This window comes from Dama dama, chromosome 3 (genome assembly GCF_033118175.1).
Source record: "Dama dama isolate Ldn47 chromosome 3, ASM3311817v1, whole genome shotgun sequence".
Taxonomy (NCBI): domain Eukaryota; kingdom Metazoa; phylum Chordata; class Mammalia; order Artiodactyla; family Cervidae; genus Dama; species Dama dama.
Window position 1 is genome coordinate 54,287,533 of NC_083683.1, and position 19,484 is coordinate 54,307,016.

Sequence of the window (19,484 nt, forward strand, 5' to 3'; positions counted from 1 at the left end):
TTATGCTCCCTCTCTGGTAGTTTATGGCCTGAGGTGACCCAGCCTTCAAGTCTATGGTAGAATTAATGACAGCTTCCAAGAGGGCTTATGCCAAGGGGTCCTTCCAGGACTGCTGCCAGTGCCTCCATTCCTGTGGCCTCCACAGGAGACTCTCCAATACTAGCAGGTGGTTTTGGTTCAGTTTCCTGTGGAGTCATTGCTCTTTTCCTCTGAGTCTTGGTGCAAGGAAGGTTTTGTCTGTGCCCTCCAAGACTGGGGTCTCTGTTTCCCCCAGTCCTGTGGACGTCTTACAGTCAAATCCCACTGGCCTTCAAGGTCAGAGTCTCTGGGGATTCCCAGTCCTTTTATCAGTCCCCAGGTGGGAAGCCTGATGTGGTGTTCCAAGTCTTCACAGCAGTGGGAGAACTTCTTTGATATTATTATTCTCCAGTTTGTGGGTCACCCACCTGGTGGGTATGGGATTTGATTTTATTGTGATTGTGTCCCTTCTACCATCTTGCTATGGCTTCTTCTTTGTCTTTGGACATGGGTATCTTTTTTTGGTAGGTTCCAGCATCCTGCTGATGGCTGTTCAATAGCTGGTTGTGATTTTGGTACTCTCGCAGGAGGGGATAAGCACATGTCCTTCTACTATGCCGTCTTGAACTAGAAGTTCCTCAGTGCTCTTATTCTTAGCCTCAAAGCAACTAATATGCATCCTTTTGCTTTGCTGTTATTGTGGCTCTTCCTTTATCTACTACTATATTATCTTTGGGGAATATGATGTTAGCTACTGAATGAGTCATTTAAATTTCTCTTTAAAAAGACTTTCTGTTGGTTTTTATGTTAATACCACTTTAGGTCATGTGAGGGAGGGTAGTTTATTAGAGTAAAGTGCTTTTCATTACCCTCATGCTCCAAGAATCAAATCCACTCCATATGTATCCTTTTGACAGCTTAGCATCATATCCACAGCTCTGTAATTATATACTGCACCATACAGACACATTTGATAAAATGTTCAGTTTTAAACAATTGTCAAATTTGCTGACAATTTGCCAAATATTTAATACCAAAATATCATCTGTGAAATTAATTATAATATTTATCTAAATTATTCCAAACATGTGACCACTCAGTCTATAAAAAAAAAAAATCAACTTACCCTGCAAAAGCAAACAACAAAAACCTTCCCACCCAAGAAAGACCTACAAATTGATACAGAATTTGTATATATTCCAGATATCATTGATCCTTATTTGTGATAGTTTTAGAAAAACATTATATTTAAACTTTAAATTTTTAAATTTGCTCTCCTTTGCCCTCTCTGTCAGTCTCTCCCTCTGTATAATTAAGGCTTGTATATGAATTTTTCCAGGGTGAGAAAAGAATCAGTGAGGAAATGTGAAGGTGATCAAAAGTCTGAAATTTTGTAATTATTCTGTTTCTCTCCTTTAAAAAAACCCCATAATATTTCAGAGATGCTTTGACTGTCTCAGGGAATAAACTGAGGACTTCTGGCTAAATACTGAAGAGAAGATTCTGATATTGATGCCAGCTAGTCTGAGTCCTATTCATTCCTGTTAGGGTTCTTGTATAACAAGTAATTAAAAATGGCTTGTTACTAGGTGACAAAACAGTAAATTTAAGAAAATCCAAACCATCTCAAGCATCTTTTCTAACCAAAATTTTATGAGACTAAAAATCAAGTACAAAGAAAAAACTACAAAAAACACAAAACATGTGGAGGCCAAACAATATGCTACTAAACAGCTATGAATCACTGAAAAATCAAAGAGGGAATAAAAAATACCTGGAGCCAAATGGAAATGGAAGCACAATGATCCAAAATCTCTGGGATGCAGGAAAATCAGTTCTAAGAGGGAAGTTTATAGTAATACAAGCTTACTTCAGGGAACAACAACAAAAAAAAACACAGTATTGGATGTCCTAGCCACAGTAGTCAGACAAGAAAAAGAAATAAGAGGAATCCAAATTGGAAAGAAAGAAGTAAACCTGTCACTGTTTGCAGATGACATGATACTGTACATGAAAATTCTAAAGAACTCAAAGAGAAATACCAGAACTCATCAACAAATTTCATGAAGTGGCACAATATAAAATTAATATACAGAAATCTGTTGCATTTCTATACAATAACAACAAACAATCAGAGAGAAATTGAGGAAATAATCCCATTTATCATCACATCAAAAAGACTAGAACACTTAGAAAAAAATGTAACTAAGGAGGTAAAAGGCCTTTATATGGAGAACTATAGACACTGATGACAGAAAGTGAAGATGACACAAACAAATAGAAACATATATCATATTCATGAACTATAAGTATATTGTTAATATGTCCATGCTGCTCAAAGCAATCTGCAGATTTAATGCAATTCCTATCAAAATAGCCATGAAATTTTCATAGAAAAAGGAAAAATAATCCTAAAATTTATATAGAACCACAAAAGACCCCTAATTACCAAAGCAATCTTGAGAAAAAGAAGAAAGCTGAAGCTAACACACCCTGTGACTTTAGACTATACTACAAAGATACAGTCATCACATCATATGGTACTGGCACAAAACATAGATCATGGATCAATGAAACAGAATAGAGAGCTCAGAAATAATCCCATGTACCTATGGTCAATTAATCTATGACAAAGGAGATAAAACTGTACAATGGAGAAAAGACATTCCTAACGTGATGATGGGAAAATGAGACAGCTACTTGTAAAAGAATGAAATTAGACCATTTTCTCACACCACATACAAAAATAAACTCAAAATGGATTAAAGAGCTAAATGTAAGAGCAGAAACCATTAAACTCCTAGAAGAAAACAGCAGAACGCTCTTTGACATAAACTGTAGCAATACTTTCATGGATTTGTTTTCTAAGGCAAAGGAAACAAAAATAAACAACAACAACAACAAAAAATAAACAAATGGGATCTAATTAAACTTAAAAGTTTTTTCACAGTAAAGAAAGTCATTGATAGGGAATTCCCTGGTGGTCCAATGGTTAGAGCTTGGCCATTCTCTGCTGTGGCCCTAGGTTCAATTCCTGGCCAGGGAACTAAGATCCCACAAGCCATGCAACTCAACCGAAAAAGAAAGAAAGAAAGAAAGAAAGAAAACCATTGACAAAACTAAAAGACAACCTAATAAATGGGAGCAAATATTTGTAAATGTTGTGACCAATAAGTGGTTAATATCCAAAATATATAATCAACTCATACAACTGAATATCAAAAAACAAACAAGTCAATTAAAAAAATGGGCAGAAGACCTGAATAGACATTTTTCCAAAGAAGACATCCAGATGGCCAACAGGCACATAAAAAGATGCTTAACTCAGAGAAATTTCAATCAAAACTACGATGAGTTATCATTGCATGCCAGTCAGAATGACTGTCATCAAAAAGACCACATATAACCATTGCTGGCAAAGATATGGAGAAAAGGGAACCCTTGTGCACAGCTGGTGGGAATGTAACTTGGTGCAGTAACTGTGGAAAACAGTATGGAAGTTCTTCAAAAAGATTAAAAATAGAACTACCATATGATACAGCAAGTCTACTCCTGAGTATATATCTGGAAAAAACAAAAACACTAATTTGAAAAGATACATGTACCCGTATGTTCATAGCAGCATTAGCCAAGGTATGGAAGCAAAGAAAATGTCCATCAACAGATGAATGGAAAAAGATGTTTTATCTGTATAATATATATATATATATATATATATATATATATATATATGTAAATGAACCTGGAGAGTATTATGCTTAGTGAAGTAAGTCAAACAAAGAAAGACATAACATATAGTATTTACTATATGTTTTCACTTATATGTGGAATCTAAAAAATGAAGCAAATGGATGAATATGACCAAGCAGAAACAAACTTATAAAGAACAAATAGTGGTCAGCAACAGGGAGAGGGAAGTGGGAGGAGTAATACATGGAAGGGGATTATTACCATGCATAAAATAAAAAGGCTACAAGGATATATTGTACTGCATGGGAAACACAGTTTACGGGAACCGATAGTATATAATAAGTTTAAAAAGCCTACCATACAAAGATAATGAGGGTTTCCATTCGGTATGTATCTTTTCAGACATTTTCCTTCACACATTCATGTGTTATTTCTGTTGGGGTACAGTCAGGGAAGCAGAGTCCCCATGGATATTACAGAAGAGGGGTTAATGATAGTCATTAGACTCTAGCCAATTGTGGGGGGAGCTGGAGAAATGAAAGTCCAGAAGAAGGAGATGGAGGATTGAGAAAGATCTAGTAGCCACTCTCCTGAAGCAGTGCTGTGGGTGAATAAGTTGGAGCTTGCAGGAAATCTGAGAAGCCCTACTACATCTCAGAAAAAAGCCAAGACTTGTGGCAAGGTCTGTGGGAAGCTGTTGCCTCTGTGGGGGGGAGCTGGGAGGGGGGCTGCTGTGGCAGAAGAGATGGATGTGGAATGAGAAGAGTTAGAACAAGTTGGAAGCCGCCAGGAAAGTCTGGGTCTGTCTGACTGTATCTCACTGGGAATTCCTACAGAATGTGGCTGCTGACTCCAGCTCAGACCCAGACAGGGAAGGGGCTTCTGGGAAACATGGTTCCCAGGTTAACAAATTTGACAAGAGTGTGTAAGTACATACATGTTCGTATATATATGTTTATATACATATATGTGTGTGTATGAATTCATACTCTACAAGGGGTTCTATAACCTATTTTTCTTACTTCAACCATTGTAAACACTATTGTTTACATAGCTCTTTAGCATATCTTTAATCTTTAATGGCTGTTTCCTTTCCCATTATTTTAAAGATTTATTTGATCTGTTAATCCTTTCAATTGTTTCACACTGGAAGTTTAGGTGGGGTTGCTTCTGGTGACTGAGTGAAGCAGTGAGTGAATTAGATGAAGAACACTACCAGGACATCCCAGAGCAAAGTGGTAGGTGTTAAGTTATATTCCATTATTCTAAGGCTTTTAGTAATTTCTATTAACACTGATTACATTTTCTCTGATTTGTGTGCTAAGTTGATTCAGTTGTGTCTGACTCTTTTTCAACTCTATGGACTGTAGCCCACTAGGCTCCTCTGTCCATGGGATTCTCCAGGCAAGAATACTGGAGTGGGTTGCCATGCCCTCCTCCAGGGGATCTTCTCAGAAATGGAACCCACATCTCTTACATCTCTTGCATTGGCAGCTGGGTTCTTTACCACTAGTGCCACCATTTAGAGGGAAGATCATTGCTCTGAGAAATGAATGAAAACCACATTAACTGGGCTCGGTGGCAGGTGATTGTACATGTGTCATTGTCATCAAACACAGTGGCACGTGGACATGAGGAGGCCAGAGCAGAAGAGCCCAAAGACCCTGCTCCTGGTGTCTGTAAGGGATCCCTTTGGGGATGGCTCAAATACAGCTGGAGAACATTTAGGCAAGATTACTCTCCAAACCACAAGGCTGGGCAAGAGAGGGTTGAGGAAAGGTGCCTGAGTAATTCAGGTTATGACTGAGGGTATCACAGTGCATTTTATTTAGCTGCATTCAATTTTTACTTTGGATTGTGAGCAGTTAGAATGCATGGTTCATGTTCAACCATCTTGTTATTTCTAGTATGTAGGGAGTATACTGAAGCATGTTCAAACTGGGTAACCGAGGAGAAGTACATGGAGAAACAAGTTACAAATGTGGGGTCAAGGTTTAGGTAAAACAACATAAAATGTTGGAATATCCAGGGCTCATAAGACTGGGGAATTATTACCACTTCTAAGTCCAAAGGGGCAGAGCAGGGAGGTAGAGTTGCCAGAACCCAGAGAGCATCTCCCACTGGGCACATCCAGTTGAAGACCAGAGAGCACAGAGTCCAGCAATAGAGGCCTGAAAGACAGATCCCCAGAGATCAAACTGGGGCAAGAAGGGTGGTGGAAGCCAAACTGGAGGGGCCAGTGGGAGATACCAGCCCAAGGCATCATTAGACAAAGGTGTTTTTGAGAAGATGAGCCCTGAGCTAGCTGTTCCATATATTTGTTATCATGAATTTTAGGTACGTGTTCATTTTGATTCACTTCAAACTAGAAAGTTGCAAGAATAGCACCAGGAACTCCTGTATATACTTCTTTCGCCTCATTTGTTTTATCATTTCCATCTCCCCTCTTGCAATCTGAGGCTTCCCTCCACCATTAGAGAGTAAGCTGGACACATTATGCTTCCTTTAGCCTAACTACTTCAGTGTGTGTTTTCTAGGCATAAGGACATTCTCTTTTATAACCATGGTACAATAATTTAAATCGAGAAACTTAGGGCTTTCCTGGGGGTGCAGAGGTAAAGAATGCTCCTGCCAATGCAGGAGACATGGGTTCAATCCCTGATCCAGGAAGAGCCCACATCCCGTGGAGCAACTAGGCCTGTGCACCACAACTTCTGAGCCTGTGCTCTAGAGCCCATTCACTACGACTGCTGAGGCCCGAGAGACCTCGCACCTGTTCTCTGCAACAAGAGAAGCCACCACAATGAGAAGCCCGAGCGCGGCAGCTAGAGAAAAGCCCATGCAGCAATGAAGACGCAACACAGCCCAAAGTAAAGAACTAAAACAAAAAGAAATTTATCAAGTATACAATTTTGTTTGTTTAAAATACAGCCTGTATTCAAATTTTATCAATCATCCCAATAATGTCTTTTATAGCTTTTTTTTTTTTTCTGGTCCAAGATTTAATCCATGCACATACATTATGACATTGTCATGTTTCTTTAGTCTCTTTTAATCTGAAACATTTCATTAGCTTCTTTTAGGTTTTGATCCTGACTTTTTTTTTTTTTTTGCTATTACTATTATATTTAGGTTAAATCTATGGAATCAAAATAGTTTGAATCCATGTCATCATAGAAATTGAGTTTATAGGATTCCCCTTTTCTTCCTTACAAATGTAGATGTTATTTAACCTATTGCACAGATGCTGAAGCCAAAGTCCAGAGAGGGTAAGTAACTTGGTGAAACTTGTAAGTAGAAAAGTTGGTCCTGGAATCTAGAGCTTCATGACTCCAAAAACCTGTGTTTTTCACCATCATGTTATGAGGTACATAGTCAAGTAATTTGGAAAAGGCTATTTTAGAAATCTGGTCCCATTACTCTATGATAAATAGATGGGGGAGAAATGGAAACAGTGGCAGATTTTATTTTCTTGGGCTCCAAAATCACTGTGGACAGTGACTGCAATCATGAAATTAAAAGGCACTTGCTCCTTGGAAGAAAAAACTATGACAAACATAGGCAACATATTAAAAAGCAGAACAAGTTCTGTACAGTCAAAGCTATGGTTTTTCCAGTAGTCATGAATGGATGTGAGAATTGGACCATAAAGAAGGCTGAGCACTAAAGAATTGATGCTTTTGAATTGTGGTGCTGGAGAAGACTCTTGGGAGTCACTTGGACAGCAAGGAAATCAAAACAGTCAATCCTAAAGGAAATCAATCCTGAATATCCATTGGAAGGGCTGATGCTGAAGCTGAAACTCTGATACTCTGGCTACCTATGCAAAGAGCTGACTCACCGGAGAAGACCCTGATGCTGGGAAAGATTGAGGACAAGAGGAGAAGGGGGCAACAGAAAATGAGATGGTTGGATGGCGTCACCAATTCAATGGACATGAGTTTGAGCCAACTCTGGGAGACAGTGAAGGACCGCGAAGCCTGGTGTACTGCAGTCCATGGGGTCTGCAAAGAGTCAGACACGACTGAGCGACTGAACAACAACATTTTAGATGAAACTACATCAAGTTCTTCATTATAGCACTTGTCAGAGCTTTTATTATTCAAATGAACATTGGGAATTTCCAAGAGGGGAAAAGAATACGCAGTATTGTCTAAATTTGTACTCACAGAAGTCTTTCTCCCACCTCCTATCTCTCCGGACACATCTATGCAATGCTGTTTGTAAACAAAGGGCTAGAAGATGGAGTATCAGTGGCTTAAGTGGGGGTGGAAGTACAGAGCTATGGTTGAAAAGGGAAGGTTGAAGACTATTAATGGGAGAATGGCCAAGAAAGTAGTTTTTCGGAATGAATTCTGGTCCAGGTGCTCTAGGCAGACATCTTTTCACTGTCTCCTCAGTCTCTGTTTTGCTTTGCTACAGCTGCCCACACACCTGCTACTACTGCTACTCAGCAACAACAGCCTTCAGAAAAGTTTTAAACTTGTGTTTAAAATGTCAACTCAGAGTCAGTCTAAAAGAAAATAAATCTGGGGAGAAGGAAGAGCTATCCCAGCCAATATGGCTGCCTAGGAGGAAACGGAGAGCAGTGAGTAGAAGAGGAATGACGAGGAGAAGCATGGAGACGAGTGTGACAAAGCTGAGAGGGCTACTCGGGCAGAGAATGGAAGATGGCAAAGCCGGCGCCTTTCATTCCTAGAAGCAGAAACCTGGTGGGGACCATCAGGCAGACAGCACTGAAAGGAAATGAAACAGGGGTTTCTTAAAAGGCCATAAATGCCAGGGGATGGGGTAGGAGGGATTGGGAGTTATAGTTTAATGGGTAGAGAGTTTCAGATTTAAAAGATGAGGAGAATTCTGGTGATGGGTTGCAGAGCAGTGTGGATGTATTTGGCACTACGGAACTGTCCACTTAAACATGGATGAGATGTTAAATTTTATGGTATATGTATTACATCACACACACCACAAAGGTGCTAGTGATCGACACACTTCTCATTCCAGAATCCAGTTTGGGTAGTGGGTTCCTTCTGCCTCAGGGTTACCACCCTCTTAGAGAACACAATGCTTCTCAATAAAATGACATCAAACCAGCTGAGGGGAAAACTGTCATCAGTGGGGAGAAGACAAAAACTTGAAGGACAAGCTTTTTGCTTAGAAATTTGTCTACAGACACAACTGTTAACTGCAGAGTTGTGGAGCTGTGTGTCTATTTTGGCACTGAACGCTGTGTATGTCAGATCAGTACAAAAAGCGACTAAATTAACAGCAATGTCAAGATAACAGAAAAATCCAAGTCAACACTCTGTTAGAAAAAAATAATTGTGTGACACAAATGAAGACCCAAGAAGGTCTGAATTTGCAACTTTGAAGAACAGGTATGGAAAAAATTCTCTGCTTCATACAACATACTGTAGAGAAGTATTGTATTTTTAATACTTAGTTATTGAACAACAGTCCATTGTGTAGTAAAGACCAAATGCATACAGTCAAGATTTTAAAAAGAGATTCCTCCCATCAGCACAGGAGCAGATGGAGCCAGGCGGAAATAATGGGACTGTCTTAATGGCTGAATTGGTATGACACCACCGAGGCATATTTGTAACCTCACATTGCTCCTTCTGTGGCCAGATGAAAAACGTAATAATAAGACACCAATTGCACATTCCAGGTTCAAGGGGGAAAACCCCACAATATAATAAGAAGTAAATCATATGTTTTGGAATGAGCAATAAAGGAGGCAGATGCTCTGACAATAATGCTGATATATCCAGTGAGGCATCTGGGATCTTGTAGGATGGCTCCTCCTCAGATTAGCACTGCCTAATTATGAATAATTGAATTATGGGCCCTGCTGGTGAGGCTTATACCATTTGTCTTGTTGATAGCAACTCCAAAACACCCACACTTGAATTAATTTGCTGGTAGTTATTACTGAATGAAAAGTGAAATGATTCAGCAGCCTAATCAGAAGGACGGGGCAAGTGGAACGGACAGCTACACTGTCAGCTGCATACTGTGGCCCGGTGGGATATGTTATCGGGCCTGTCAGTTGACCACGTCTGTGGTGAAACTGGAAAACAAAAGCAGCTCAGACCTACAGAGACATCTGCTCATCTCAACAACCTGACTGAACACCAGTGTCAAGTTTATTGGCTTCAAATTCTGCATTGATCCCATAGAAGCCAAGAGTGACATTTTGCCCTCTTTCCAATATGCTTAAGCAATTCATATATGACAGAGGAAACATGTAACCCTCTGACATACACCAAAAATAATGAGGCCACCTTGACTGGGTCTGGCCCATGCAGAGCAAAACCTTGCATATTTCCTGAAAATCATTTTATACCTGTTATTTGCCATGTTGGTGTCCAAAAATACATCATGACCATTTGAATGTGATAAGCATGTGAGAAAACTGCTGTTTTTCCTTCATGGACAGAATTATGTAAACTTGGTAACCTGGGTAATTCTGCAGCTTTTAAATTTAAATACTTTGGCGAGCCAGTTCTTCTGAAGTCTGACTCTTTTGCCCTCTTGGAAAATAAATGCTTTCTTTCCTTTGCTAAATGCTTCCTTCTCTCTCTTCCTTTGACAACCATCTCAAAAACCTTTGTGCAAAACCCCTAATGGTTTCTTATTATTTGTTTGATCAGAAGCAAATTCCTTTGGCTGATATGTCATGGCTGCTGGAATCTGACCTTGAACTCTTTCTGCACATTTATGTCCCATTGTTCCCTCATGTGAATCCCCTGGCAGCTAAGTAGACCATCGTTGCCTGGATTGCCATCCTTGCACATTGGCTCATGCTGCCTCTTCCTTTTGCAAAATCCTTCTGACATCGCTTTATCAATGCAAATTATATTCATCTCTTCAGGCACAGCTTAGGTCCTATATTGTCCGTGAACCTCACTGGGTAGCTCACAGCATTTTCCTTCTCTCAACTCATAGTCTGTGCCGCATATTCAGCATTTAACCCCTTGTGCCTATGTGAAGTACTTTGCATTAACGTTTTATGTCTGAGAACCTCGTCTCTCTTAGATAGATTGTAAACTTCAATCCACAAGAAAAACCAATGCAGGTGTACTATTTAATGGAGGAACTGGAAAACTGAGTACTGTATTGTTTTCTGCTTTTTGCAGAGTTTTCATTGCAATATTGAGACATGTGAAACATTGGAATACAAGCCACTTTTAATAATTCTATGCCAAGTATGACTTTCAACCTCCTAGCAACGCCTTGAGCAACTCCTACACCTTTCTGATCAATTTCTATTATTTGTGCCAAGATGGCAGAGTAGAAGGACGTGCACTCATCTTCTCCTGCGAGAATTCCAAAATTACAACTTGCTGCTGAACAACCATTGATAGGAAAATGTTGGATCTCACCAAAAAAAGATACCCCATGTCCAAGGGCAAAGGAGAAGCCCCAGCAAGATGGTAGGAGGGGCAAAATCACATTTAGAATCAAGCCCCATACCTACCAGAGATGCTCAGAGGGATCAAACAAAACCTTGTGCACCAGGAGACCTCATAGAGACTGAGCCAGACCTTCCTTTGAGTGTTTGAGTGTCTCCTGCAGAGGTTCGGGTCAGCAGTGGACTGCCACAGGGGCAGGGGCTCTGGGTGCAGCAGACCTGGGTGTGGAATAAGCCCTCTTGGAAGAGGCCGCCTTTAACCCCACCATAGAGCCACCAGAACTTACACAGACTGGGGAAACAGACTCCTGGAGGGCACAGACAAAACCTTGTGCACACCAGGACCCAGGAGAAAGGAGCAGTGACTCCACAAGATACTGACCCAGACTTGCCGGTGAGTTAGTGTCCAGGAGTCTCTGGTGGAGGCATGGGTCGGCAATGGCCTGCTGCAGGTTCGGGGGCACTGAGTGCAGCAGTGTGTACATGGGACCTTTTGAAGGAGGTCACCATTATCTTCATTACCTCCCCTTTAGTTTGGTCTCAGGTCAAACAACTGGGAGGGAACACAGTCCCGCCCATCAACAGAAAATTGGATTAAAGATTTGCTGAGCATGGCCCCGCCCATCAGAACAAGATCCAGTTTCCCCCTCAATCAGCCTCTCTCATCAGGAAGCTTCCATAAGCCTCTTATTCTTATCCCTCAAAGGTCAGACAGAATGAAAACCACAATCACAGAAAACTAATTAAACAGATCACATGGACCACAGCCTTGTCTAACTCAATGAAACTATGAGCCATACCCTGTTGGGCCAGCCAAGATGGATGGGTCATGGTGGAGAGTTCTGACAATATATAGTATACTGGAGAAGGCAATGGCAAACCACTTCAGCGTTCTTGCTTTGAGAACTCCATGAACAGTATGAAAAGGCAAAAAGATATGACACTTAAAGAGGAACTCCCCAGGTCGGTAGGGGCCCAATATGCTACTGGAGATCAGTGCAGAAATAACTCCAGAAAGAATGAAGAGATGGAGTGAAAGCAAAAACAACACCCAGTTGTGGATGTGACTGGTGATAGAAGCAAGGTCCGATGCTGTAAAGAACGATACTGCATAGGAAGATGGAATGTTAGGTCCATGAATCAAGACAAATTGGAAGTGGTCAAACAGACAGCAAGAGTGAACATTGACATTTTAGGAATCAGTGAATTAAAATGGACAGAAATGGGCAAATTTAACTCAGATGACCATTATATCTACTACTGTGGGCAAGAATCCCTCAGAAGAAATGGAGTAGCCCTCATAGTCAACAAAAGAGTCCAAAATGCAGTACTTGGGTGCAATCTCAAAAAGGACAGAATGATCTCTGTTCATTTCCAAGGCAAACCATTCAATATCACAGTAATCCAAGTCTATGACCCAACCAGTAATGCTGAAAAAGCTGAATTTGAATGGTTCTGTGAAGACCTACAAGACTTTCTAGAACTAACACCCAAAAAAGATGTCCTTTTCTTTATAGGGGACTGGAATGCAAAAGTAGGAAATCATAAGATACCTGGAGTAACAGGCAAATTTGGCCTTGGAGTACAAAATGAAGCAGGGCAAAGGCTAACAGAGCTTTGCCAAGAGAACACACTGGTCATAGCAAACACCCTCTTCCAACAACACAGGAGAATACGCTACACATGAACATCACCAGATGGTCAATACTGAAATTAGAGTGATTATATTCTTTGCAGCCAAAGACGGAGAAGCTCTATACAGTCAGCAAAAACAAGACTGGGAGCTGACTGTGGCTCAGATCATGAACTTCTTACTGCAAAATTCAGACTTAAATGGAAGAAAGTAGGGAAAACTACTAGGCCATTCAGGCATGACCTAAATCAAATCCCTTACGATTATACAGTGGAAGTGACAAATAGATTCAAGGTATTAGGTCTGATAGAGTGCCTGAAGAACTATGGATGGAGGTTCATGACATTGTACAGGAGGCAGTAATCAAGACCATCCCCAAGAAAAAGAAATGCAAAATGGCAAAATGGTTGTCTGAGGAGGCCTTACAAATAGTTGAGGAAAGAAGAGAAGCTAAAGGCAAAGGAGAAAAGGAAAGATATACCCATCTGAATGCAGAGTTCCAAAGAATAGTGGGGAGAGATAAGAAAGTCTTCCTCAGTTATCAGTGCAAAGAAATAGAGGAAAACAATAGAATGGGAAACACTAGAGATCTCTTCAAGAAAATTTGAGATACCAAGGGAACATTTCACGCAAAGATGGACACAATAGAAGACAGAAATGGTATGGTCTTAACAGAAGTAGAAGATATTAAGAAGAGGTGGCAAGAATACATGGAAGAACTATACAAAAAAGATTTTCATGACCCAGATAACCACAATAGTGTGATCACTCACATAGAGCCAGACATCCTGGAATGAGAAGTCAAGAGGGTCTTAGGAAGAATATGAACAAAGCTAGTGGAGGTGATGGAATTCCAGTTGAGCTATTTCAAATCTGAAAAGATGATGCTGTGAAAGTGCTGCACTCAATATGCCAGCAAATTTGGAAAACTCAGCAGTGGCCACAGAAATGGAAAGGTCAGTTTTCATTCCGGTCCCAAAGAAAGGCAATGCCAGTGAAAGTTGCTCAGTCATGTCCAACTCTTTGCGACACCATAGACTATACAGTCCATGGAATTTTCCAGGCCAGAATACTGGAGTGGGTAGCCTTTCCCCTCTCCGGGGGATCTTCCCAAGTCAAGGATTGAACCCAGGTCTCCCACATTGCAGGCAGATTCTTTACCGGATGAGCAACCAGGTAAGCCCCCCATTCTGAGCACAGTGGCACTCATCTCACACGCTAGCAAAGGAATGCTCAGAATTCTCCAGCTCAGGCTTCAACAGTACGTGAACTGTGAACTTCTAGATGTTCAAGCTGGATTTAGAAAAGCCAGAAGAACCAGAGATCAAATTACCAACATCTGTTGGATCATCGAAAAAGTAAGAGAGTCCCAGAAAAACATCTACTTCTGCTTTATTGACTACGCCAAAGACTTTGACTATATGGATCACAACAAACTGTGGAAAATTCTTCAAGAGATAGGAATACCAGACCACCTTACCTGCCTCCTGAGAAATCTGTATGCAGGTCAGGAAGCAACAGTTAGATCTGGACGTGGAACAACAGACTGGTTCCAAATCAGGAAAGGAGTACATCAAGGCTGTATACTGTCACCCTGCTTACTTAACTTCTATGCAGAGTAGATCATGAGAAATGCTGGGCTGGATGAAGCACAAGCTGGAATCAAGATTGGTGGGAGAAATATCAATAACTTCAGATATGCAGATGATGCCACCCTTATGGCAGAAAGTGAAGAGGAACTAAAGAGCCTCTTGATGAAAGTAAAAGAGGAGATTGAAAAAGTTGACTTAAAGCTCAACATTTGGGAAACTAAGATCATGGCATCTGATCCCATCACTTCATGGCAAATAGATGGGGAAACAATGGAAATAGTGGCTGACTTTATTTTTCTGGGCTCCAAAATCACTGCAGATGGTGACTGCAGCCATGAAATTAAAAAGATTCTTGTTCCTTGGAAGAAAAGTTATGACCAACCTAGACAGCCTATTAAAAAGCAGAGACATTACTCTGGCAACAAAGGTCCATCTAGTCAAAGCTATGGTTTTTCCAGTAGTCATGTATGGATGTGAGAGTTGGACCATAAAGAAAGCTGAGCACCGAAGAATTGATGCTTTTGAACTGTGGTATTGGAGAAAACTCTGGAGAGTCCCTTGGACTGCAAGGAGATAAAACCAGTCAATCCTAAAGGAAATCAGTCCTGAATATTCATTGGAAGGACTGATGCTGAAGCTGAAGCTCTAATACTTTGGCCACCTTATGCGAAGAACTGACTCATTGGAAAAGACCCTGATGCTGGGAAAGATTGAAGGCAAGAGAAGGGGATGAGATGGTTGGGTGGCATCACTGACTCAATGGATTGAGTTTGAGCAAGCTCTGGGAGCTTGTGATGGACAGAAAAGCTTGGCATGCTGCGGTCCATGGGGTTTAAAGTTGGATACGACTGAGTGAATGGACTGAACTGAACTGAGTCCAGGTAAAAGCTTCATATCTGATGCAAAACTCTTCTTCAGTGCTGGTCAGACTTTTTCTTCTTCTGTCTTCTATCTAGAGCTTGGGGAAAGGATGGCAGGGAAGAAAAACTTCTTTTGTCTTCTTTGGGTCATTACAATCTGCTTTTCGTTGCTTTTCTGGTAATGCTGATGGGAGAGAATGCCTGGTTGCAGAGTGCAGATGCTGACCTTCTGACAGGGTCCCCACTACAACATCCCTTCCTGTGGGATCTTTGGTTTCAGATCAGCCTCTTCCCTTGACCTCCTCTTACCACCAGACCACTTTCCTAGCAATGGCTTCCATGAGAGCTGTTCTGGTTGGATGATTCCCTTCCATGCAGTTTCTGTGGATCCATCAACCACACAGGAAAGTCATGTTATTCATACGAAGTAGCACAAGTGCTGACTCCAACCTCTGCTTTCTCCGTATGCTTCTCCCCTGTTCCCCTTCCTCTGTTCATGCCAGCCTCAGGGCAGATACGCAAGACCACTTTCTCAGCAGATACCAAGTGGGGATAAAATGACATTGCCCCAATGTGTGCACATCTGCATTTCATGCATCTGATTCTCTTGTACACTCCTGATCAACCCTGGGCTTAACATTACAAGATACCAATTTTGTGAAGCTATTTTTCTCATAGCAGTTCTTGGTCAAAATTATTCTTGATCAAAATTGTAAAATGGATAGTGGTTTCAATTCTAAATAAGGTAGTTCTAATGAAAGCCTGAGATCGCCTCAGACATCATGTCATATTATATTATATGCACAAGAATCTTTGTTTCACTGAAGAAGACACTATTTCAGCAGTTTATTCTCAGTCCTGAAACTTTAAAAAATTTGTGATGTATGAATTTTATTTTATTAGAAGTAGTTTGAGACATCTGTGTAAATTTCAGACACCTTTCAGACAATTCCATTATATTTTATAGACATCCATTTCCCCTATAATTTTTTCACCTTAATTTTTATTTTTGATTAAGTTTTTGTGGGTATCCTACCCCATCATCAGTATAATCTTTTCTAGATTTTTACTTTGGGGTCACTTTAAGCTGCTTTGGGGCATTCTAATTTTGGATTCTCTATCTGATATTTCCAATAGCTACAGTTCTTGAGGGCCTAATTCTTTATTTCTCCAGCTCTTTTGCTCATGGCCAGTGTGTTTTGTAATTTTGGATTGTGATACCATGTTTGTCTGAATTTTCTATGTTAATTTATTGTTTGGGGATTTCCCAAACCAATCAGAGCCTGCATTTTAATCCCAAATGCATAAGGGTAAACCAGTAGTTATGAATTTCAGAAGATATTTTTTAGGTACCCTAAATCAGTGCCATGACAGAACAATCTTGTGTTTTCTTTTTGCTGATAGGCAGACAGCAATTTTCTAGCCTTCTTTCTTTACTGAGGTTGAGCACATGGATTTCAACTCCAAATCCCTGTCTTTTGTAAGTTCAAGATCTTATTTTCTGTCTACTGGTCACTCTTAAAAAAACCAAGCCTTTAGAAAATGGGAACTGTTAACTGCTTTGAGGCCAATGCAGTGTCAGCCTGCAACTATGGGTTACAACTTGCTTTTAGGGGGGATTCCTCATACATTAAAAAGGAATGAACTCAGGTATGCATTGGAAAGAATGACTTATATTTGATTCAGTTTTTCTACGTATCTTATAGAAAAAAAAATTGAAAACATCTAGCCTGCTATTCCTTTAAATTTCAAATCCTACCTACTCATATTTTAGACTTTTCTTCATATCTTGCTCTGAGCAATGTAATAAGAAAATACTGTTTATTGAATGCCATTTATGCACCAAGTGCTTTATATTTGTGATTCCATTTTGTTGTCATCTTTACTGTAATTCTGATTATACCATATAAATGGGGCCCTATCTATTACTCTTTGTATCCACCCCTTGTATGTATTTTGTATATTTCTATGATGTTGTTGTTCAGTCGCTAAGTTGTGTCTGACTCTTTGTGATCCCATGGATTGCAGCATGACAGCATTCCCTGTCCTTCACAGGCTCCCAGATTTTGCTCAAATTCATGACAATTGAGTCAGTGATGATATCTAAACATCTCATCCTCTGTTGCCTTCTTCCCGTTTTGTCTTCAGTCTTTCCCAACATCAGGGTCTTTTCCAATGAGTCAGCTCTTCACATCAGGTGGCCAAATATTTTGGAGCTTCCGCTTCAGCATCAGTTCTTCCATTGTGACATAATAAGAAATACATATTTGGTCTTCACTCAGTTGAGCTCCTAAAACTCTGTATTTCCTAAGTGATAAGAGCTGTTAAAGTGTCTCTTGTTATGTTAATTGGGCTTCCCAGGCAGTGCTAGTGGTAAAGAACCCTCCTGCCAATGAAGGGTTTGATCCCTATGTTGGGAAGATACTCTGGAGAAGGAAATGACAGCCCACTCCATTATAATTAGGAGGGCTGGAGCTTTCAGTCCTACCACATGCGCTTCTGGGAAGGTAGAGCGTCTGGAGGTTAAATTCATCACCAATGGCCAGTGATTTAATCAGTCATGCCTATGTAATGAACCTCCATAAAACCTGAAAGGACAGGTTGGTGAATTTGTGGAGATTCAGGAAGAATGGTATGCCATTCAGGAATAGTGGGAGCTCTGGGCCCTTTCCCCAGACCTTACCCTATGCATCTCTTCTATGTGGCTGTTGCTGAGTTATGCCTTCTAAAATAAACTGCTAATGTAGTGCGTAAGGTGTTTCTCTGAGTTCTGCAAGCTACTCTAGCAAATTAATCAAACCAAATTTGATTGGTTGGAACCTTCAGTCCATAGCTGGTGACAGCATTGGTGATAGGCACATAAAAAAAATGTACCTATTTTCAGATAAAGACCTGTGACCAGGGAAGTGAAGTGACTTGTCCAAGGTTATAGAGGTAGCCAGTGATTGATTTGTAGTAAAAGATCAGATGCCAGAGTCCATAACCCCTGCCATTTGGGAAGTTATTTCTTTCATTAGTTTCTGAAAAGCCAAGGTGACTAGCTGAATTATGAAAGTGGCTTGATTAAATGATAAGTGAAAAAAATTCTTCACATCATTAATTTTAAATTACATTGAATTTTAATAGTTAGAGGATTTATAATGTATAGAATCAAAGACATTTCATAGAGACAGCATTACAGAGTAAAACTTCCAGGCTCTATTGCTTATACATTGTGCCAGTTTTTGTCTTATTTCTGAAAAGTAGGTAACATTTGTTTTGAAAACTATATTTTGAGTTCTCACCTTATTTAAGAGAAATATTAAAAACCACTGTGCTTTCTTTCTTTCCTCCCCTACTTTTCTTAGTCCCTGATGTAAAGGCAAACTATTGTTTTTACTGAGACCATTATAAAAATCAGTTTATTATTATTTCTTAAAAACCCACAGAAATTAGCTAGTTCAAAATGTCTTTTTCTTACAAGTATCTAAACATTCTAAAATAGATACAATTGCCTTGCTTCAGCTAATCTGTTACAGTTTTCTATTTAAGTCAAGGTATTTAAACTAGAGAACACTTTCTTCAATAGAGGCTAAAGCTAGCAAACTGGTCATCAAAGTCAAGTGAGTATCACAAAGAATGTCCGTACCTAGAGAGAGTATGTAGTGAAGCTGAGATTCTCACAATAGATGAGTAGATATTGTATGCTGAATAGAAAGGCTATTCTGGATCTTTTCAGGATAAATCGGTCTGTAACAAATTGTGTCACTGCTGTTGCGGTTCATTCTCAGATGGAATTTGGAATAAATGAATACGTGTGCTCTCTGAGTATAAAGATTCTGACTTATAGTGCCCTTTTCAGTTTAGTGATATGAAAAAAAAAAATGACTCCCATTGTCTGAAAGAGTAGTTTTCTGTAGAGTCTGGAAAACGTTCTTATACTTTTAATGGCAAATTTAAAAATGTTGTCCACAGGGTTCTACATTGTATAGCTGGAGGCGAAGTCTGAGTCCATTTCACAGAAAGCGTGGAGCCTTGATTATTGAATGGGTTCCCATGGTGGCACGCACAGAAAACAGCTTTTCAATCTTTAGAGTCAGAGTATGGGTTTGCTTATGTTAGGTTGTAAATCAATGCTTTTTAACTGCAAAATTGAAATACAAAATATTTTGACAATATAGTTTTAAAAAATACACAAAGAGCTGCAAAAGTCAATGTTTAGGCAAAAGAATCTTTCCAAAATAGGTTAGTTTTGAGTGACAGTATGATTTTTAACATGCCTTATTAATTTCCAC